This window comes from Spermophilus citellus (assembly GCF_964194105.1).
Source record: "Spermophilus citellus genome assembly, chromosome: 4".
Classification (NCBI taxonomy): domain Eukaryota; kingdom Metazoa; phylum Chordata; class Mammalia; order Rodentia; family Sciuridae; genus Spermophilus; species Spermophilus citellus.
The window spans coordinates 583,793-601,931 of NC_138185.1; the positions used below are offsets into that span (position 1 = coordinate 583,793).

General features: G+C 57.0%; 1 protein-coding gene and 1 long non-coding RNA gene across 7 annotated transcripts in view; one reads left to right on the plus strand and one right to left on the minus strand.

Annotated features, from left to right (window-relative positions):
- Positions 1 to 1,939: 1,939 nt before the first annotated feature.
- LOC308646855 lies at positions 1,940 to 3,168 on the minus strand. The gene is made up of 3 exons (XR_014021501.1): positions 3,032 to 3,168; positions 2,406 to 2,474; positions 1,940 to 2,321 (listed from the first exon to the last, which is right to left on the minus strand). It is a non-coding gene; the product is annotated as an uncharacterized lncRNA (long non-coding RNA).
- The window catches only part of ZBTB46 (zinc finger and BTB domain containing 46), a 77,958-nt gene continuing 62,368 nt past the window's right edge, over positions 2,550 to 18,139 (plus strand). For 3 of the 6 annotated variants that reach the window (XM_081290281.1, XM_081290279.1, XM_081290280.1), the window contains exon 1: positions 4,265 to 4,422. The gene's annotated coding sequence lies outside the window, so the exon portion shown is untranslated. Of the gene's footprint in view, positions 3,821 to 4,263; positions 4,423 to 18,139 lie in introns of those variants that run through there. The other 3 variants (XM_081290278.1, XM_081290282.1, XM_081290277.1) reach the window with 3 other exon arrangements.

The following is an 18,139-nucleotide window of genomic DNA, read 5'->3' on the forward strand; positions in this document are numbered from 1 at the left end:
CAGGGTCTGTGGTCAGGCCAAGCTGTTGGCACACCCTCCGAGGAGAGACCCATGTACAGGCCCAGCTCCGTGCCTCAGCCTGGTCACGACCCACTTGAGGACACCTGCTTGGTCCTGCTAGGGCCCTGGCTGCTTCCTACCACTGTGCTGGGCTCAGCCTTGGCAGCAGGCACTGTCAGGCTGCCCTTCCCCTCTGTCTGCTGGGCTCTGGGACCCCAGCCCCTTCACTTTCTTCCCCTACCCTCCAACACCGCTCTCTGTTCTCGGGCCCTTAGCACCTCCCCCGCCAGGCACAAGGCAGGTGTAGCCTCACCATGACCTGGCAGGAGGTGGGGAAGCCTGGAATGCAGAGCTGTGGTGCTGGGCCGGTGGTGGGAGCAGGGACTGGGAAGGAGGGCTGACAGTTGGCAGTACTACTTTGGAAGGACGGCTGGGGGTGAGTGAGTGCTTGGAACAGAGATGGGGCGACAGTTGGCGGTGGCAGCTGGAGTGGCAGTTGGGGCTTGGCAGGGGCACAGGACTGCAGGGCAGTTGGGGTGGGGCAGCCACAGGGTTGGCAGGTAGCCCCTGGCCCAGAGCAGCTCTGGAGGGTGGTCTTGGGGAGGCCTGGGCATGAGGGCAGGGCCAGCTGGCCCTGGACCTGGCCAAGCTATGCCTAGGAGGAGGCCCACCTCACTCCAGCCTGGGTGAGGCACTCTCTCCAGCCCACGGGTGTGGCATTGCTGCAGCCCAAGGCCAACCTCCCATCCACAAGCAGGACCCAGGATGACGTGGAGTGGGCGGTCCCCTGGGCAGCCCAGTATCCTCAGCCCGCAGTGGGTGTCTGCTTCTCCGCCCTGCTCTCAGCCTTTCTCTCTGGGCTTCCAGCAGAGGCCTGGAGAGGACAGGGACAGGTTATGGGCAGTTCCCTGGGAGGGGGCAGGACTCCCAGGGCTGTTGCCATGGGGACGGCTGAGCAACACCACTGGCTGGAGAATAAACAGGCAGGTTCTCTGACCAGTGACTGAGACAAAGAAAGGCACAGAAAATCCTGCTGGAGTGGCTGGGGAAGATGGGGATGGTGAAGGCCCTGGCAATGGCAGAGAGGGTGGGGTGCCCCCCAGGACACTCGGAAGGAAGACAGGAAGGGATATTTGCTGTTTCTTTGTAATTTTCTCTTCCAAAGCTCCTCCCAGTGCGTTCTTCACAAAAGCAGCCCCTGAGAGGAGACAGGCACCTGGCACAGGGCTGTACCCCTCCCTCCTCCTCTGCCCTACTGCAGCCCACGATGGGGGTGGGAGGCAGGCAGCCAGCTGGCGGAGCGTGGCGCCGGGGTCTCTAAGCTCAGGTCTGCAGAGCTGTATGTGCAGCTCGCCAGCCATGTGACTCTCCCACCGTGGTTGGCTCCTATGGAGTCAGTCCAGGTCCCCGGGGCCAAGAGGGCACTTTCTGAGGAGCTGGCATCAGCAAGCACACCGGTGGCAAGAGCAGCTTCTACACACTGCCCCACGCCCTGGCTCCTCAGAACGCCTGGCCTGTTGCTGCTCACTCCTTGCAGCTTTGGGGTGTCCCTAGGCAGGACCAAACATGCTCACACAGGTGGCTGGAGTGGCTTTCCTAGATGACCACACCACACAGTAAGGACAAGAGTGATCTGCAGGGCCTTGGCTGCCCATTTGCTTGCCTGTCTTGTCCATCCATTTGTTGAGGGCAGGGACCATGTACAATCCCTGGAGGCCAGGATGCCTGGGGCAGAGTGCCTCTGAAGCCCATCACATACACCCATCCCCTCGATTTCCAGACCTGCCTTCAGGGTGGAGCGGCCTGTGTCCAGGAGAAGCCTGTGGCTGTCAGGAACCAGCAACCAGGGACTGCAGTGAGAGAGGAGTGATCCAGTCTGGCATCTGTCTGCCTTGAGTCTGGTTCCCAGCAGTGCTGTGGGTGCTGGGCCTGATGAAGGCAGGGTTCCTTGGCCATGCAGCACACTGACCCACCAGAACACACATCTAGGTGGCACACAGTCCAGGTGATGTATCCCCCACCCTGCTGCCCAGTTTTGCTCAGAGGCTGCAGTTACCATTTTCTGCTTTTGTTTTTAAATATAAAGAAGTTTATTATCTCTCGGAACAACAAAGGTGTGGAAATGGGGTGGCTTTAGGCAGAGGTTGATTAGGGCTCTGTTTCCGGGGCTCGATCTTGGTTTTGCCTTTTCAAAGTGTTGACTTTATGTCAACGCTGCTTGACTTGCTGTTGGCTCTTGGCACAGGAAAGTGAAAATCTTGGTCTTTAGTCACTGGTGAAGGGTGCGAGTCAGGAGTGGGGTCCCTCTGTCCTGGCTTGTCCTAGGACCCAATAAGAGCAGGGAGGCAGCCTTGGCCTGGCAGGTGGAATGGGCCTTGCAGTGGTGAGACAGACCTCATTCTCACCTGCAGCCTCTTGAGCAATGACTGAGCACCAGAATGCTCTGGCAAGGCAGCATCCACTGCTCTACAGTCCTGCATGGGACATGGGCATGGCACCCAAACACTGTCATCCACCCCACCATTTTGGGAAAAACGGGTCTCTCTGAGCAAGGAGATGACCTAAGAGGTCTCTCCCTGCTTCACTTCCTCCTATGGGCTCCAACGGAGCTCCAGGTTAGGGGGTAGTGGGGGCTGAGTGGCTATCTGCAGACAGTGTCCTCTGCCTCCTCAAAGGGAAGAGGCAGGTGACCAGTCAGAACCTCTTGGAGGCCTAGAGGCAGCCACTTCTCAGGGTGACTGTGCCCAACCCCCACTTCCTAAGGGCCAGAGACACTTGGGTTCATCCCAAGTGGGTCCTCCAGCAAAGAGGCTGGGGATGGTGTTTCCTGGACCCGCAGTGCCAGCTCAGGCGGCTGGCGAGAGAGGCTGGGGCGGGGGCGTCTGCACAGCCTTCTCCAGGCGCCGCGGAGCAGTGAGGGAGTGTCCCAGCCTTCCATCGCTGGCTGCCAGACCTCGGCTCGCCCTTGCTCTCTCAAGGAGAATTTCCCCCAGCCTGCCCTCCCACTGCCGCCGGGTGAATGCCTCCTTACACATTCAGAGAAAGCCTCCATCATGGCCCGTCGCCTCCCACCTCCCGAGGAATTCCGCGGCGCTGGCCCCGCAGGGAGGCAGGGCGCGGACCGCCGAGAGCTTTGCGATTGGTTGACCTAGCGGAGCTCGACTCCTCGGCGTGGCTGGCCGGCCACAGGCTCACCTCCCTTCCCGCCGTGCTGGGGGGAGGAAGCGAGGTGGCCTTTACCCCCGCGCAGACCAGCCAGGAATGCGGGGCCGAGCTCCCCATTCTGTCCGCCCGAGGGCAGCGGAGGCGAGAGGGGGAGGCGCTGGTCTCACCACGCCACTGGGGGCGGGGGTGGGAAGAGACACATCTGGGGCCGGCACAAATCGCGATCGGATTGCCGGCTGGAGAATCCGAGCAAAACCCGGGCCGTTTGCCTTCTGCCCCTTCCCAAGCCCCGCGCCCCACGGGTCGACTACACCACGAAGGGACCTAAGCGCCACTGCTCATAATTGGCCAAAACCCAGCCCCAGTGGCGGGCATAGCCACGTGGCCAGCGCCCCAAGGTGCGCCCACCCCCGGGTGCATCGAGGTCCCTCGATGGTGGGGGCGCGCGGTACCCAGGCTCTCCCCGGCATTGCGCCACCGGCGGCCTTGGAGCGTCTGGGCGTCCTGCGCTCCGAGGCCCGTCTATCCGCCGGTGCTGGTGAGAAAGTCGCGAAGTTTGCCAGATGCGCGCACCACGACGGCGCGTCGGGGTTCGGGGACAACCGGTGACCCGAGGACCAGCGCGCTCCAGGAACAGGCGCGTAGGCAACGCCAGGTGCGCTGTCCCCAGGGCCGGGCGCCCTCGCCCAGCCGGCCTCTCCCATTGGGTGGTCTCCCCGCTGCCCGACACCCACGGGGAAGGGACGCGCGGGCCGGGGACCCCCGCCGCGCCGCCCCAGTGCCCGCCAGCCAGGGGAGGGGGCTTCCCACAATGCCCAGCGAGCTTCAGCCGGCACTTCCGCTGTCCGGCCGCCACGGGGGGGGGGGGCGTGCAGACCGACTGCCGCGCTGCCCCCGCCAGCCCGCTGCGCGGAGTCGCCGGGCGAGGGGCGGGGCGGCGGCCGGCGGCGGGGGCGGGGCCGGGGCGGTGGCCGCGGCCCGGAGCAGCGCGGGCCAATCAGCGGCAGGCGGGCGCGCGCCGGGGGCGGGGTCAGGGTCCGCGGGCGGGGCGCGCGCGGGCGGCGGGCCGCGGGGCTGGAGCGGCGCGGGGGCGCGCGCCGGCCTGACGGACGGACGGACGGACCGGCGGGCGGACCGAGCAGCCCCGGCGAGCACGCAGCTCGGACCCGCCCGCACGCAGCGCTCGCCCGCGGCAGCGGCTATCACCGGCGCCGGTCCGGCGGCCCCGGCGCCCGCCCGCGCCCCATGGGGTCACAGGTAAGCGGCGCCGGCTCATTGTCCGCGCGGCCGGGCCGGCGTACCGTGGCGGGGCCGGGCCGGGCCGGGCCGGGACGCTGTAGCCTGGCAGCTCCGAGCCTGGCGCGCCCCCGCCCCACCGCCCGCCCCGCCCCGCCCCGCGGGGGCGCCCTACCGGGGGCGATGAGCGCCCGGCGGAGACTAGGGGCGGCGCGCGGACCCCGGCCGCGGGTCCCGACCCGAGTGGCGTGGGCGGGGCGGCGGGGGGCGCGGATCCCTGCGGGGCTGAGCGCGGAGGTGGCGGCGGCCGCGGGCTGCCCGGCCCCTCGGCCCCCGGCACCTCCTGCCGCCGCGGTCCCTCCCCCGTCACCTCCGAAAGGGGAATTTTCCAGCTGGTAATTTCTGCTGCGTCAACGCCCGGCCCCGGGAGGCAACCCGGGGGCGTCCCGCGCCCCCCGCCCGCGCCGCTCCGCTCGTCCTCCGCCCGCGCCGCGGAGCCGCACCCGGACCCGCCCGCGCCGAGTTTGCCAAGAGTCGGAACTGCGGGAGGTGGGAGCAGGCAGGTCTCCGCACCCTGCGGGGCCTTGGGGGTCATTGTCTTCCCAGAAGCCGGACGCCGGCCCAGTCTCCATTTTAATCACGGGCCGAACCCGGGCGCAGGGCCCTGGCGCCGGGCGGCAAGGGGCGCGCAGAGAAGACGCGGCGCGCGGAGCGCACGGGGAGCGCGGAGGGAGCGGGGTCCGCTGCGAGCCGCGTCTTTGTTTCCCTGTAAATAGACATGTCAGTTTCACCGGGTAGCGCAAGACAGTGTCTGACAACTCAATCCCAAGGGCAAATGGGGAATTTTCTGCGCCAGAGGGAGGGCTCTGGCCAATTGGGGTTCCCCCGTTCCTCCAAGAATTTCACTGTTTGAAGGATTAAAAAGAACTATATACAATAGGGCTGGACTGTGGAGCCTGAGGGCAAGCCAAATGGGGCGCAGAACAGGTAATTTCTTACATCGAAGAAATATAAACAAAAGAAAGTTTGACTGAGATTCTTAGGGAATTTTAGTGGCATTGGCGCTACAATCTCAGCGGAGCTCTTGGCGAGGGTTATACTGGCAAGATTGTTATCTGCATTGTTTAAAGAAATGCTAATTAGGAAACGGTTCACTAGCAGCCGGTGCGGACACCTGTGCCTGGAGTGCTCCTGTGCCTCAGAGTGGTATAGTTGCAGAGTGTTTCCCGAAGGCTGTGTCGTCGAGGCTAACTTTCCGTGTTTGGTAACACTGGTGGATCCACTCTGTTGCTGGCCTTCGCTTTACCAGTGTAAGGCAGTATTTCCACTCAGCAAGAGTGGAAAATAGTTTGTTCATCAAAAGGAGACATATAGACGCAAACGGTAGTATTTTATCATAGAATTCTTACATTTGTTATAACTTTGTGATAGTATTAGATATTTTGAAAACTTTGAGGTCCCAGTCTTGTTATTACCGAAAAGATCAGGTGAATAATGGGAATATTTAGGCGAAAGCTTTTTAGATATAAGTAGGAGTTTAACACTGTGTCCCCTAAAAAGCTTGTGATTGTTTCCATATGCTTTACTGAAGGGAAGAGGGGTTATTGTGGATTTCTCTTAAGAGTAGTGGTATACCTCACTGGAATGTCTAGAAATCCAAAATTCAATCTTGCCTCAGGCCTGCCTGGGGTCAGCATTTAATTAAGCCTCTCACTGACAGTATCCTGCATGTAAGGGTTTTGTTTTGCGTAGATAACTTTTGTTCAGGTTTAGCTGCTTTTGCCAGAACACGGGTTGTCCTGGTAGTCAGGCCTCAGTCCCCTCCCCTTTCTGACTGGGACTGGTTGGCTGTTACATGGGGGTACTTGTCCCCTTGACATTGTATCCCCACTTGAATCATACCGGGGTCAGGTTGTCCCATGGCCTGTGGCTTCCCAGGTCCCTTGGTCACAAGTAGCACAGACATTAAGGCAAGCCAGGTACAGTGGTAGCACTGCTCCACAGGTGCAGAGAAACACCACAAAGCGTGGACACTGGTTATTGTCTGGAGATGTTTTATTTACAAACACTGTTAAACCGAATTAAATGTCAATAGTGAACTTCCCACAACTGTCCTTATGTGGGGTTCTTCAAATTAGGGAAATTGGGCCACTCTGTCCCTGTGGTCTGTGTTTCTGGGGCGGCTGCTCAGCTGTGGTGCTCTGTGCTTCATCAGAGGTCTTAGACCAGCCTCCAGGAACTTAGGGACCCACTTAGTGCATGGTGCTTAGAATGCACCACAAGCTGGGGAATTTGAGCTGATTCTCTCACGTTGCCATCACTTTCTGTGCTCAGGCGCCCTCTTGGCTGCTGGTATGAGAGGAAAGTTCTAGAAACCATTGTTCCCTTACATGCCGACACCAGTGTTCCAGCACTTACTTTGGGAAATTCTGTTTGGGGGACTGTATCTTCTTGCCCAACTATTGTTCTCATGAAAAATGTGGGCTTTATCCTCTACTCTGATGTGTGTGCTTTACCTTAAGTTCTCTGGAGTGATGCAGATTCTTAGTTCCCCTGAGACTCTGTGCCTTTCTGTGGGGGAAGAAAGAAGATCCCTGTGGTTGCTGGAGTTTCTGAATCGCTGCACCCCAGGAAGAAGTGGAAGATGCAATAGCATCATGATCAAGGCCACAGACTTACGTCTTTGACGTCTTTGAAATACATCCTTTTGTTCCAGTCTTGGTTTCCTGCCTCTGGCTGCAGCTCTGGTTTTGGCATGGCTGGAGTTTGTCCTAGCATGTGCGGAGCCTTGGGACTGAGACTGGAACCTGTGGGTCTCCTCACTTTTGGCGGTTCTCAGACACTTTGCCTTCTTTTGCACTCTCAGGTGGTACTGTGGTTTGCTAGTGGTGGGAGAATGTACCTGACCATGTTGCTTGTAGGTGGAAAGTGGAAAGCCCTTTCTAACAGATGAGTTCTTCTATGCAGGGTTAAAACTAGCAGGTTCCTCAGATTTGATCTGAGTCTGACTTTTGTAGGCTTTTCTGTTGGATGTTGAAATCAGCAGTACCATGTAACTCTAACTTAGATTTTAAAATTACTATGTTGTGTTTTTTGGGTGTTTAATTTTTCCCCTCTGGTGCTTGGGATGGAACCCAGGGCCTGTCAGGCAACATGACTTGGATTAAACTGGGCATTGGGGGATGGCTGAGAGCCTCAGTGTATTTTTCAGCAGCTCTGACAGCGCTTTTTGTGTTTCCACGGATGTGCCCTTTGAGCTGTGTGAGACACCCAGGGTTTTCCTGACCACTCCTTGGGGTTATTGAGGTCCTGCTGTGCACCAGCCTTCAGGTCGGGTTGGGGACAGAGTGCCAGTGGTCTGTGGGCATGCGGCAGGGGGCACGTAGGGACCACTGATGTGATGTGGTCAAAGAGGTGGGAGAGAGCCACCTTGAGGACTGGAAAAGGATAGAGTGTACACAGACTGTAGGGTGTGGAGGGGCATGTGTCTGTCCAAGGCACCTGAGCCAGGGCTCCAGAGAACTGCGTCTGACCTGTTTTATGAGTGTGGTCTGCCCATGAGGGCAGGCTGGAGGGGGTAGCTGTGGGGGTGGCATGAGAAGGGATGTGTTCTCCACTGCACCATTCAGAGCTCTTGCTGCAGCCCACAGTCCCTTCCCATGAGTCATACTGGGAGACCCCTCATCTTTTTTGGAGAGCGTGCAGAAGCAGTTCCTTCCCTGCCTAGAGCTGGGTGCTCAGGTGCCCCAGACGGGCCCAGTTTTTCTTGCTTTCCCTGTCTGCTTGTGGCTCTCTGATTTGCTAACACCTCTGTCTTTCCAGCTGCCTGCAGGTCGCAAATGATCCACGAGTTTGTGTGTGAAAGATGGGTTTTTTAAAATGTCTTAATTTGCACAAAAGTTGGACAGCGTCACTGCTTTTATGGGACACAGATCGACTTCTGTTTATGAGACAGTTTTGTTTCATTCATGGCTTTATCTCTCTCCTTCCAACCACTGCAAGAAACGAGGCTTCTCTCTTAGTGGGAACCCTCTCCTTCACCAGCAGCGTTCAGGTGTGCAGGGGTCTCTGTAGAGTTTTGCAACAAGGCACCGCTGCATCTTGGGCTGGGATGGCAGGCGCAGGTCTGTGTGCTGAGACAGGCCCTGCCTCTCGTAGGTCTGTCAGATGCATACCTAAAATGACCTTTGAAGAGAAAGTCTTAGTCTTCATAATCTTGTCCTGGTGCAGCCCTTTTTGAATTTTTTTTTTGACCGAGTCTTGCTAGGTTGCCCAGCTCGCCTCAGACTTGCAATCCTTCTGCCTCAGCCTCCCGAGCAGGTGTGTGACAAGCATGGCCACTACTCCAGCCCTGTTTGGATTTTTTTTTTTTTTTTGTACCAGGGATTGAACCCAGGGTTGCTTATCCACTGAGATACATCCCAACCCTTTTTTATATTTTATTTAGAGGCAGAGTCTTCGCTGAGTTGCTACTTGCCTCACTAAGTTTCTGAGGCTGGCTTTGAACTTGTGATCCTCCTGCCTCAACCTCCTGAGTGGGTTTACAGGCATGTGCCACCATTCACTTGAATCTTTTTTTTTTTTTTTTTTTTTTTGTGGTGCTAGGGATTGAACCCATGGCCTTGTGTATGCAAGGCAAGCACTCTACCAACTGAGCTATATCCCCAGCCCTCCTTTGAATCTTAAGATAGGTTTGTGATGTGCTGTTCTCATTGACCCATTGAGCACTGAAGCCTGAACAGCAGCATGCTTTGATTTAGGAAGTTCAAAATCAGCTTAGGAATTTTGGTAGGAAGCAGAAATTACACAGCTTCATTTAGAGGTGGAGAATGAACTGACTGAAGAGGTGACCCCTGCAGGTGAGAATGGTGCTCGGGTTCTTCATCATCCTCTAGCCATGGAATGATGCCTTCTGTGCTGCAGGGGAGCCTGCCTAGTTGAGTATAGACCAGCATGCTCAACTTCTGAGGTGTTCCTCATGCCTAGACTCCACCTGTGTGGTTGTCACCCATCCAAGGAAGCTGCTGCTTGCCTGATACCCTGCCGGCTGGTTTGTAAGAGGCATGTGTACCACCCAAGCCTCTTTCCACTCAAACCCCCACCTTTCTAGATGTAATCTGGTCATTCCCAGCTCCGGGGAGAGGTCCACTCCCTGGCTGACATGCCTATTGACAAAGAAAATAAAGCAGTCATGCAGACTGTGGACATGCATTTTTGAGAGGACAGAGTTCGGGAGAGGAATCAGGATTGGAAGATGCAGAAAGGAGAATTGCTTCCGGGAGTGTCTGGCCAGGGCACAGTGTCCAGCATGGCACCTGTCCTCCCTCACATTGGCTCCTGGATGGCTGTAGCCAGGCTCCCTGTGCTTTTTCACTTTGTGTCTCCTGAGCAGCAGTTACTGGCAGGCTGGGCATCTTCCTGAGGACACCTCACAGATCCAGGTGCTGCCAGTCCTGCTGCGGAACTGAGCCCAGTCTCGGCCGATCAGGGAACCTGAAGAGCTCGAGCCCTGGAAGGCCTCTGTCTTCTCCTCTTGGACCCCTCAGGCTCCGTGCCTGGCTTTGTGTGTGCACATGCATGTCAGCGTGGGGGCCTTTCTGTCTTTTGATGATGGAAACTCAGTCCCGGGTGCCATACCTCTGAGCTCCATCCCAGGCTTTATTTTTTTCTTTTCTTGAGGCAGGGCCTCACTAAGTTGCCCAGGCTGGCCTAAAACTTGAATCCCCATGCCTGAGCCTCCAAGTCGCGGGGATGACAGGTGTGGTCAACATGCCCGGCTTCTGGGAAGAAATTTCTAAAGCTTCCCGCAAGTTCCCCTTGGGGTCTGTTTACACTGGAGAAGGCTGTGTCCCTGGTGAGCACCCTAGGTCACTTCAGGGCTCCCAACTCTGTGTGGCCCTCACACTCCACCAGGACCCTCTAGGGCCCTTGGGTTTGATATTCCAGTCTCCCTGCCTGATTGAATCTTAAGACAGGTTTGTGATGTGCCAGTGCTCTCCTGGTGTCCATAGCAGTAAGAGTTCACAGCGGAGTGCAGTGGCAAGTGGATCTCTCCTATGGAAACCTTATGTAAGACAAAGTCAAAACGCCACTGTTTCTCACCTTGGCCAGTAAATAGGTGGCTCTTCCTGACCAGGAAGGCTCAGGCAGGCCACCACCTGCTCTGTGTGGTTCACAAAGTGCTTTGTGGCCGTTTATGATTTTCCAGCTCTGAAGGGAAACTAAGGAAGTCAGGATATTGAAAACTTCAGGGGCAGCTGGGTAGCATGGTGCATACCTGCCATCCCCGATACTCAGGAGGAGAAGCCAGATTGAGCAATTTAGCAAGACCCTGTCTAAAAATAAAATAAAAAAGGCTGGGGATTCAGTTCAATGGTGGGGATGCAGTTCAGTAGTGAGGCACCCCTGGTTAATCCAGTGCCCAAAGCCAAAACCAAAACAAAGCAAAACACCAAACAGAAATTCCTCCACAGTTACTAAACATGCTAATGCCCTTGTCTGAAGCAAATGAAACATTTTAGGTGAATGCCACTCTGCACTTTAAGTGTTTCTGTTTAGCATCATGTTGTTAAAAATGTGTCTGGGGGCTGGGGATGTGGCTCAGTGGTAGAGTGCTCACGTTGCACATGTGTGGCCCTGGGTTCGATCCTCAGCACCACATAAAAATAAATAAATAAAGTAAAGGTAAAAATATTAAAAGTGTGTCTGTATGTCATCCATTGTCGCTCTTGCCTTTGGTGGTACTTGGGTGGATAGGTGACAGGAGAGCTCATTCCCCATTGCTGGCTGTCATGTAGGAAATGTTTGTGTTATTCTATTTCTTTGCTTGAAGACTGGCTCTTTATGCTCAGGTGTCTTGAATTTTTCGGAAACCATCAGAGGTGCTCTGTCTGCAGGGCAGTAAAACCTGAACCCCTTGAGTGGCCCACTAAGCAGCTGAACAGAGTGGTTTTCCATGTCGGGTTCATGTAGACTTTTCCAGTTCTTTCTCTTGTGTGCTGGCGGATGAGACAAGGAGGCACTTCTAACATCCGCTGTGGTCAAGGCCCTTTTCACAGATGCCCAGGCTTTGGAGGAAGTAACCCTTTGGGAGGTGGTCCTGCCAGATCCTTTGCTTCTTCTCTTGGTCTGGCATCTTGATCACTATTGCTATTTTTTAAAATCTGCTTAGCATCGTGGAAATTGCCAGAGATCCTGGGAAAGGGAGAGTGCTATGTGTGGCTTTGCGAGGCTGTGTCCAGTGACAGTTTTTTTGGGTGGAGCAGAGTCACAAATGCTCACCAGCACCTGTGCATGGCCTGCAGGTGCCCTAGAAGTGGGGCCAGGGCTGAGGAACATGCCTTCACTTGGGTGAGGGCTGTGGCCCAGCATAATACCTGCCCCTGTGTCTGTGGGCTCCGTGCAGCTGATGGTGAGCTCATTCTTTATTCAAGCAGGTTTCTCTGCTTCCCAAGGAAGGCACTGTGAGCACTGAGCTTGATACCTCCTTGGGCCTGTGAGGCAGCATAGGAAACTGCAAGCTGGCCGGAGGCCATCTGTTGCTTGTGCAGTGCAGGCTGTGTCTTGGGTCTGGGGCAGCCTCAGTCCACCTTCCCCTGCAGAGCTACACCCAGAGCAGCCGGCCAGTGTTGCATGCATTGCTTCTTAAGCAGGTGACGCGCTGCACATCTGTCCGATGCAGCCCATCTGGAAGGGCTCTCACTCTGGGCATCCTGCACTCGGAGTGACTTTGCCACATGTTTCCTGTGTGACTTTGCATAGCACACACCTCCCTTCAGGTGAAGGTGGCCTGTGGAGAGCCTCATAAGACTCACCCTTAAAGCAGGACACAGTAGCACATGCCTGTAATTATAGCCACTGGGAGGCTGAGGCAGGAGGCTCTCAAGTTCCAGGCAAGACTCAACAACTCAGTGAGGTCCTGTCTCAAAACAAAAGTAAAAAATGGCTGTAGGGGACTGGGCTACAGCTCAGCAGTACAGTGTTCGCCTAGCACGTGGGAGGCCCTGGTTTCTATCCTCAGCACCACGTAAAGTAAATAAATAAAATAAAGGTATTGTGCTCATCTACAACAAAAACGTATTTTTTTTTTTAATTAAAAGGGCTGGGGATGTGCCTCTGTGGTAGAACCCCTGGATTCAGGCCCCAGTACCCTCAAGAACTACTGAATCAGAATGTGGTGGTGGACTGTGGCCCCGGGTGAAAACCACTAGCGTCCCATCTCAGATGGCCTTTCCTGCTGTGCTGTGGGGCAACTGGGGTGCTGCAGACCGCTGTTCATATGCTTCCTGTGGCTGAAGATGGCAGAGATTTACCTGGTGTCGGCGAGCTTCCTCCCTCCCGAAGCTCTGGGGAGGACCCTCCCTGCCCCTTCCAGCTTCAGGCCTTGGTGTGCCTGGCTGGTGGTCACATCTCCCAGTCTGCCCTGTCCTCCCCTGTGGGTCCATGCTCCCCTTTCCTAGGGGTGGCAGTCATGGTGGGTTAAGTAGGGCTCATCTGAACTCACATCTGCAGAGACCCGGATTCCAAGTGCGGTCACATTGGACGGTGTGGGGTTCAGGCTCCCATAGACCCGCCTCACTGACACATTTCCATAGACGTCACTCAGTCTGCCTGGGAAGGCTTCTCTGGGTGTCATGAGCTGTTCCTTCTCAGGGCACCATGTCCCTGACAGACCTGTTCTTTACAGCAGAGGTGCAGGTGACCACCATATTAAGTAGTATGTCCCTTGGCAGGCAGGGTTCCTGGCGACGTGGCAGCCAGCAAACCGGCAAGCATCCTGGCGGGGGCAGCAGTGATGCCGCGACTGCGGTCTCAGCCTGCAGGGGGCTGCAGAGAGGCAGGGAGGGCCGGGCCTCCCACACTTCAGTGGGGGTGAGGAGAGAAGAGCCAGGTGTCTGGGCTGGCTTGGAGTAACTGTCACCGCCCCTTCTGCCTCCCTGTCTAAAGCAGGACTGTGTCCCCTCCTCCCAGCACCCCACTTGCATGGCTAATTGCCCTTGTGCCCTTCCTTCTCCCTGTGGGTTGGACCCAGAACCTTGTCTGTTTCTCTCCCTGGCCCTGGATAGCAGGTGAGACCAGTGCCCTTCATTTTTTTGGTACCCAGGGTGCTTAACTACATGTCCTATCTCGAGCATGTTTTTATTTTTTATTTTGAGACATGGTCTCCTTAGGTTGCTTAGGGCTTCACTAAGTTGCTGAAGCTGCCTTTGAACTTGGGGTCCTCCTGCTTCAGCCTCCCGAGTTACTGGGATCACAGTTGTCCACCTCTATGCCTGGCCAAATCTCAGAGCTCAGTAGTGCCTGACAGGTGGCCATGACCAGCCCAGAGCCCTGCCCTGGGAACTGGAGATGCCTGCCAACCCAGGCAGGTGGGGGTCTCAGGCCTGGAGAAGTCCTTCCCTGAGGAACCTGCAGCACATGCATGGGCTCCCACCTACCCACCCTCCTGTCTGCAGCACCCGAGGTTTCCCACTCTGTGTGTCTTGTCTGTGGCCTTGGAACAGAGACGGGGGCTCCCAGAAATGCTTCACTGGGCATGAAGTGTCGGTTGTAGCCTGCCAGAGCTGCCCACAGCCCCACTGAGGAATTTCCTTCTGCTTTCAGAAGTAAGAGCACTGGGCTTTGCTCCTCCTCTGTGAGGGGAGAAGAAGAAAGCAGGTCTTTCCCTTGTCCTCTGGGGAGACCCCCACGGCAGTTCCCACTTCTAGGTAAAACCCACCGGTCCATGGCAGTTCCCAGTTCTAGGTGAGGCCCCCCCATGGCAGTTCCCAGTTCTAAGTCAGACCCCCCCCCATGGCAGTTCCCAGTTCTAAGTCAGACTCCCCATGGCAGTTCCCAGTTCTAGATGAGGCCCCCTCATGGCCGCTCCCAGTTCTAGATGAGGCCCCCCATGGCAGTTCCCAGTTCTAGGTGAGACACCCCCCATGGCAGTTCCCAGTTCTAGGTGAGACACCCCCCATGGCAGTTCCCAGTTCTAGGTGAGGCCCCCCCATGGCAGTTCCCAGTTCTAGGTGAGGCCCCCTCATGGCCGCTCCCAGTTCTAGATGAGGCCCCCCCATGGCAGTTCCCAGTTCTAGGTCAGACTCCCCAATGGAGTTCCCAGTTCTAGATGAGGCCCCCCCATGGCCGCTCCCAGTTCTAGGTGAGGCCCCCCCATGGCAGTTCCCAGTTCTAGGTGAGACCCCCCCATGGCAGTTCCCAGTTCTAGGTGAGACCTCCCCATGGCAGTTCCCAGTTCTAGGTGAGGCCCCCCATGGCAGTTCCCAGTTCTAGGTGATACTCCCCCCATGGCAGTTCCCAGTTCTAGGTGAGACCCCCCCATGGCAGTTCCCAGTTCTAGGTGAGACCCCCCCCCATGGCAGTTCCCAGTTCTAGGTGAGACACCCCCATGGCAGTTCCCAGTTCTAGGTGAGACACCCCCATGGCAGTTCCCAGTTCTAGATGAGGCCCCCCCATGGCCGCTCCCAGTTCTAGGTGAGGCCCCCCCATGGCAGTTCCCAGTTCTAGGTGATACTCCCCCCATGGCAGTTCCCAGTTCTAGGTGAGACTCCCCCCATGGCAGTTCCCAGTTCTAGGTGATACTCCCCCCATGGCAGTTCCCAGTTCTAGGTGAGGTCCCCCATGGCAGTTCCCAGTTCTAGATGAGGCCCCCCCATGGCCGCTCCCAGTTCTAGGTGAGGCCCCCCCATGGCAGTTCCCAGTTCTAGGTGAGGTCCCCCCCATGGCAGTTCCCAGTTCTAGGTGAGACCCCCCCATGGCAGTTCCCAGTTCTAGGTGATACTCCCCCCATGGCAGTTCCCAGTTCTAGGTGATACTCCCCCCATGGCAGTTCCCAGTTCTAGGTGATACTCCCCCCATGGCAGTTCCCAGTTCTAGGTGAGACACCCCCATGGCAGTTCCCAGTTCTAGGTGATACTCCCCCCATGGCAGTTCCCAGTTCTAGGTGAGACACTCCCATGGCAGTTCCCAGTTCTAGGTGATACTCCCCCCATGGCAGTTCCCAGTTCTAGGTGATACTCCCCCCATGGCAGTTCCCAGTTCTGGGTGATACTCCCCCCATGGCAGTTCCCAGTTCTAGGTGAGACACCCCCATGGCAGTTCCCAGTTCTAGGTGATACTCCCCCCATGGCAGTTCCCAGTTCTAGGTGAGACACTCCCATGGCAGTTCCCAGTTCTAGGTGATACTCCCCCCATGGCAGTTCCCAGTTCTAGGTGAGACACCCCCATGGCAGTTCCCAGTTCTAGGTGAGACACCCCCATGGCAGTTCCCAGTTCTAGGTGAGGCCCCCCATGGCAGTTCCCAGTTCTAGGTGATACTCCCCCCTTTGGCAGTTCCCAGTTCTAGGTGAGACACCCCCATGGCAGTTCCCAGTTCTAGGTGAGACACCCCCATGGCAGTTCCCAGTTCTAGGTTATACTCCCCCCATGGCAGTTCCCAGTTCTGGGTGATACTCCCCCCATGGCAGTTCCCAGTTCTAGGTGAGGCCCCCCCCATGGCAGTTCCCAGTTCTAGGTGAGACTCCCCCCATGGCAGTTCCCAGTTCTAGGTGAGACATCCCATGGCAGTTCCAGTTCTAGGTGATACTCCCCCCATGGCAGTTCCCAGTTCTGGGTGATACTCCCCCCATGGCAGTTCCCAGTTCTAGGTGAGACACCCCCATGGCAGTTCCCAGTTCTAGGTGATACTCCCCCCATGGCAGTTCCCAGTTCTAGGTGAGGCCCCCCATGGCAGTTCCCAGTTCTAGGTCATACTCCCCCCATGGCAGTTCCCAGTTCTAGGTGAGGCCCCCCATGGCAGTTCCCAGTTCTAGGTGAGGCCCCCCTTTGGTAGTTCCCAGTTCTAGGTCAGACCCCCTTTGGTAGTTCCCAGTTCTAGGTGATACTCCCCCAATGGCAGTTCCCAGTTCTAGGTGAGACACCCCCATGGCAGTTCCCAGTTCTAGGTGAGGCCCCCCCATGGCAGTTCCCAGTTCTAGGTGATACTCCCCCCATGGCAGTTCCCAGTTCTAGGTGAGGTCCCCCCATGGCAGTTCCCAGTTCTAGGTGAGGCCCCCCATGGCAGTTCCCAGTTCTAGGTGAGGCCCCCCCATGGCAGTTCCCAGTTCTAGGTCAGACCCCCTTTGGTAGTTCCCAGTTCTAGGTGAGGCCCCCCTTTGGTAGTTCCCAGTTCTAGGTGAGACACCCCCATGGCAGTTCCGAGTTCTAGGTGAGGCCCCCCTTTGGTAGTTCCCAGTTCTAGGTGAGACCCCCCCATGGCAGTTCCCAGTTCTAGGTGAGACACCCCCATGGCAGTTCCCAGTTCTAGGTGAGGCCCCCCATGGCAGTTCCCAGTTCTAGGTGAGGCCCCCCATGGCAGTTCCCAGTTTTAGGTGAGACACCCCCCATGGCAGTTCCCAGTTCTAGGTGAGGCCCCCCATGGCAGTTCCCAGTTCTAGGTGAGACACCCCCCATGGCAGTTCCCAGTTCTAGGTGAGGCCCCCCATGGCAGTTCCCAGTTCTAGGTGAGACACCCCCATGGCAGTTCCCAGTTCTAGGTGAGGCCCCCCTTTGGTAGTTCCCAGTTCTAGGTTAGGCCCCCCTTTGGTAGTTCCCAGTTCTAGGTCAGACCCCCCATGGCAGTTCCCAGTTCTAGGTGAGACACCCCCATGGCAGTTCCCAGTTCTAGGTGAGGCCCCCCGTGGCAGTTCCCAGTTCTAGGTGAGACACCCCCCATGGGAGTTCCCAGTTCTAGGTGAGGCCGCCCTTTGGTAGTTCCCAGTTCTAGGTGAGACACCCCCATGGCAGTTCCCAGTTCTAGGTGAGGCCCTCCATGGCAGTTCCCAGTTCTAGGTGAGACACCCCCTTGGCAGTTCCCAGTTCTAGGTGAGGCCCCCCATGGCAGTTCCCAGTTCTAGGTGAGACACCCCCATGGCAGTTCCCAGTTCTAGGTGAGGCCCCCCATGGTAGTTCCCAGTTCTAGGTGATACTCCCCCCATGGCCGCTCCCAGTTCTAGATGAGGCCCCCCCATGGCAGTTCCCAGTTCTAGGTCAGACTCCCCAATGGAGTTCCCAGTTCTAGATGAGGCCCCCCCATGGCCGCTCCCAGTTCTAGGTGAGGCCCCCCATGGCAGTTCCCAGTTCTAGGTGAGGCCCCCCATGGCAGTTCCCAGTTCTAGGTCAGACCCCCCATGGCAGTTCCCAGTTCTAGGTCAGACCCCCTTTGGTAGTTCCCAGTTCTAGGTGAGGCACCCACTGTCAGAGCAGTCCCCAGCCCTGGAGAGTCTGAAGTTCCTGTTGGCCCTCCTTTACTGGGGTCCTGACACCTGGGAGGTGGCTTGGTCTTCAGGTCAGAAGGTGTCGGGGGGCAAGCACCCAGACTCTATTGGGTTCCCAGCCTCTGCTCCTGACAGGAGTGTGGATAGGTGCAGTTTTCCTCCTAGCTCCTGGATCTGACTTTCTGGTGGGATGTCCCACTGGAAGACCGCCACTGGCCTGTGTGGAAAGGGCTTGGTGCAGGTCTCCTAAGTCTTTTGGTGGGCCCTCCTCTTCTCTTGCCTATCAACTTCTGAGCCACCAGGTGACGAGCTCAGGGCTCCTGTGCTTGGGTTTTCTGTTTTCTGCTTGTTGAGACTTGGGGCTTTCTTATCCTCACTGTTATACATAGCATGCCTGGGATGAATTGACCTTTTGGGTTGTTCCCTGGGGGTGGAGCCCAGGAGTAGAGCTGGTGGGTCAGAGATGGACTACATTGGGAGCCTTG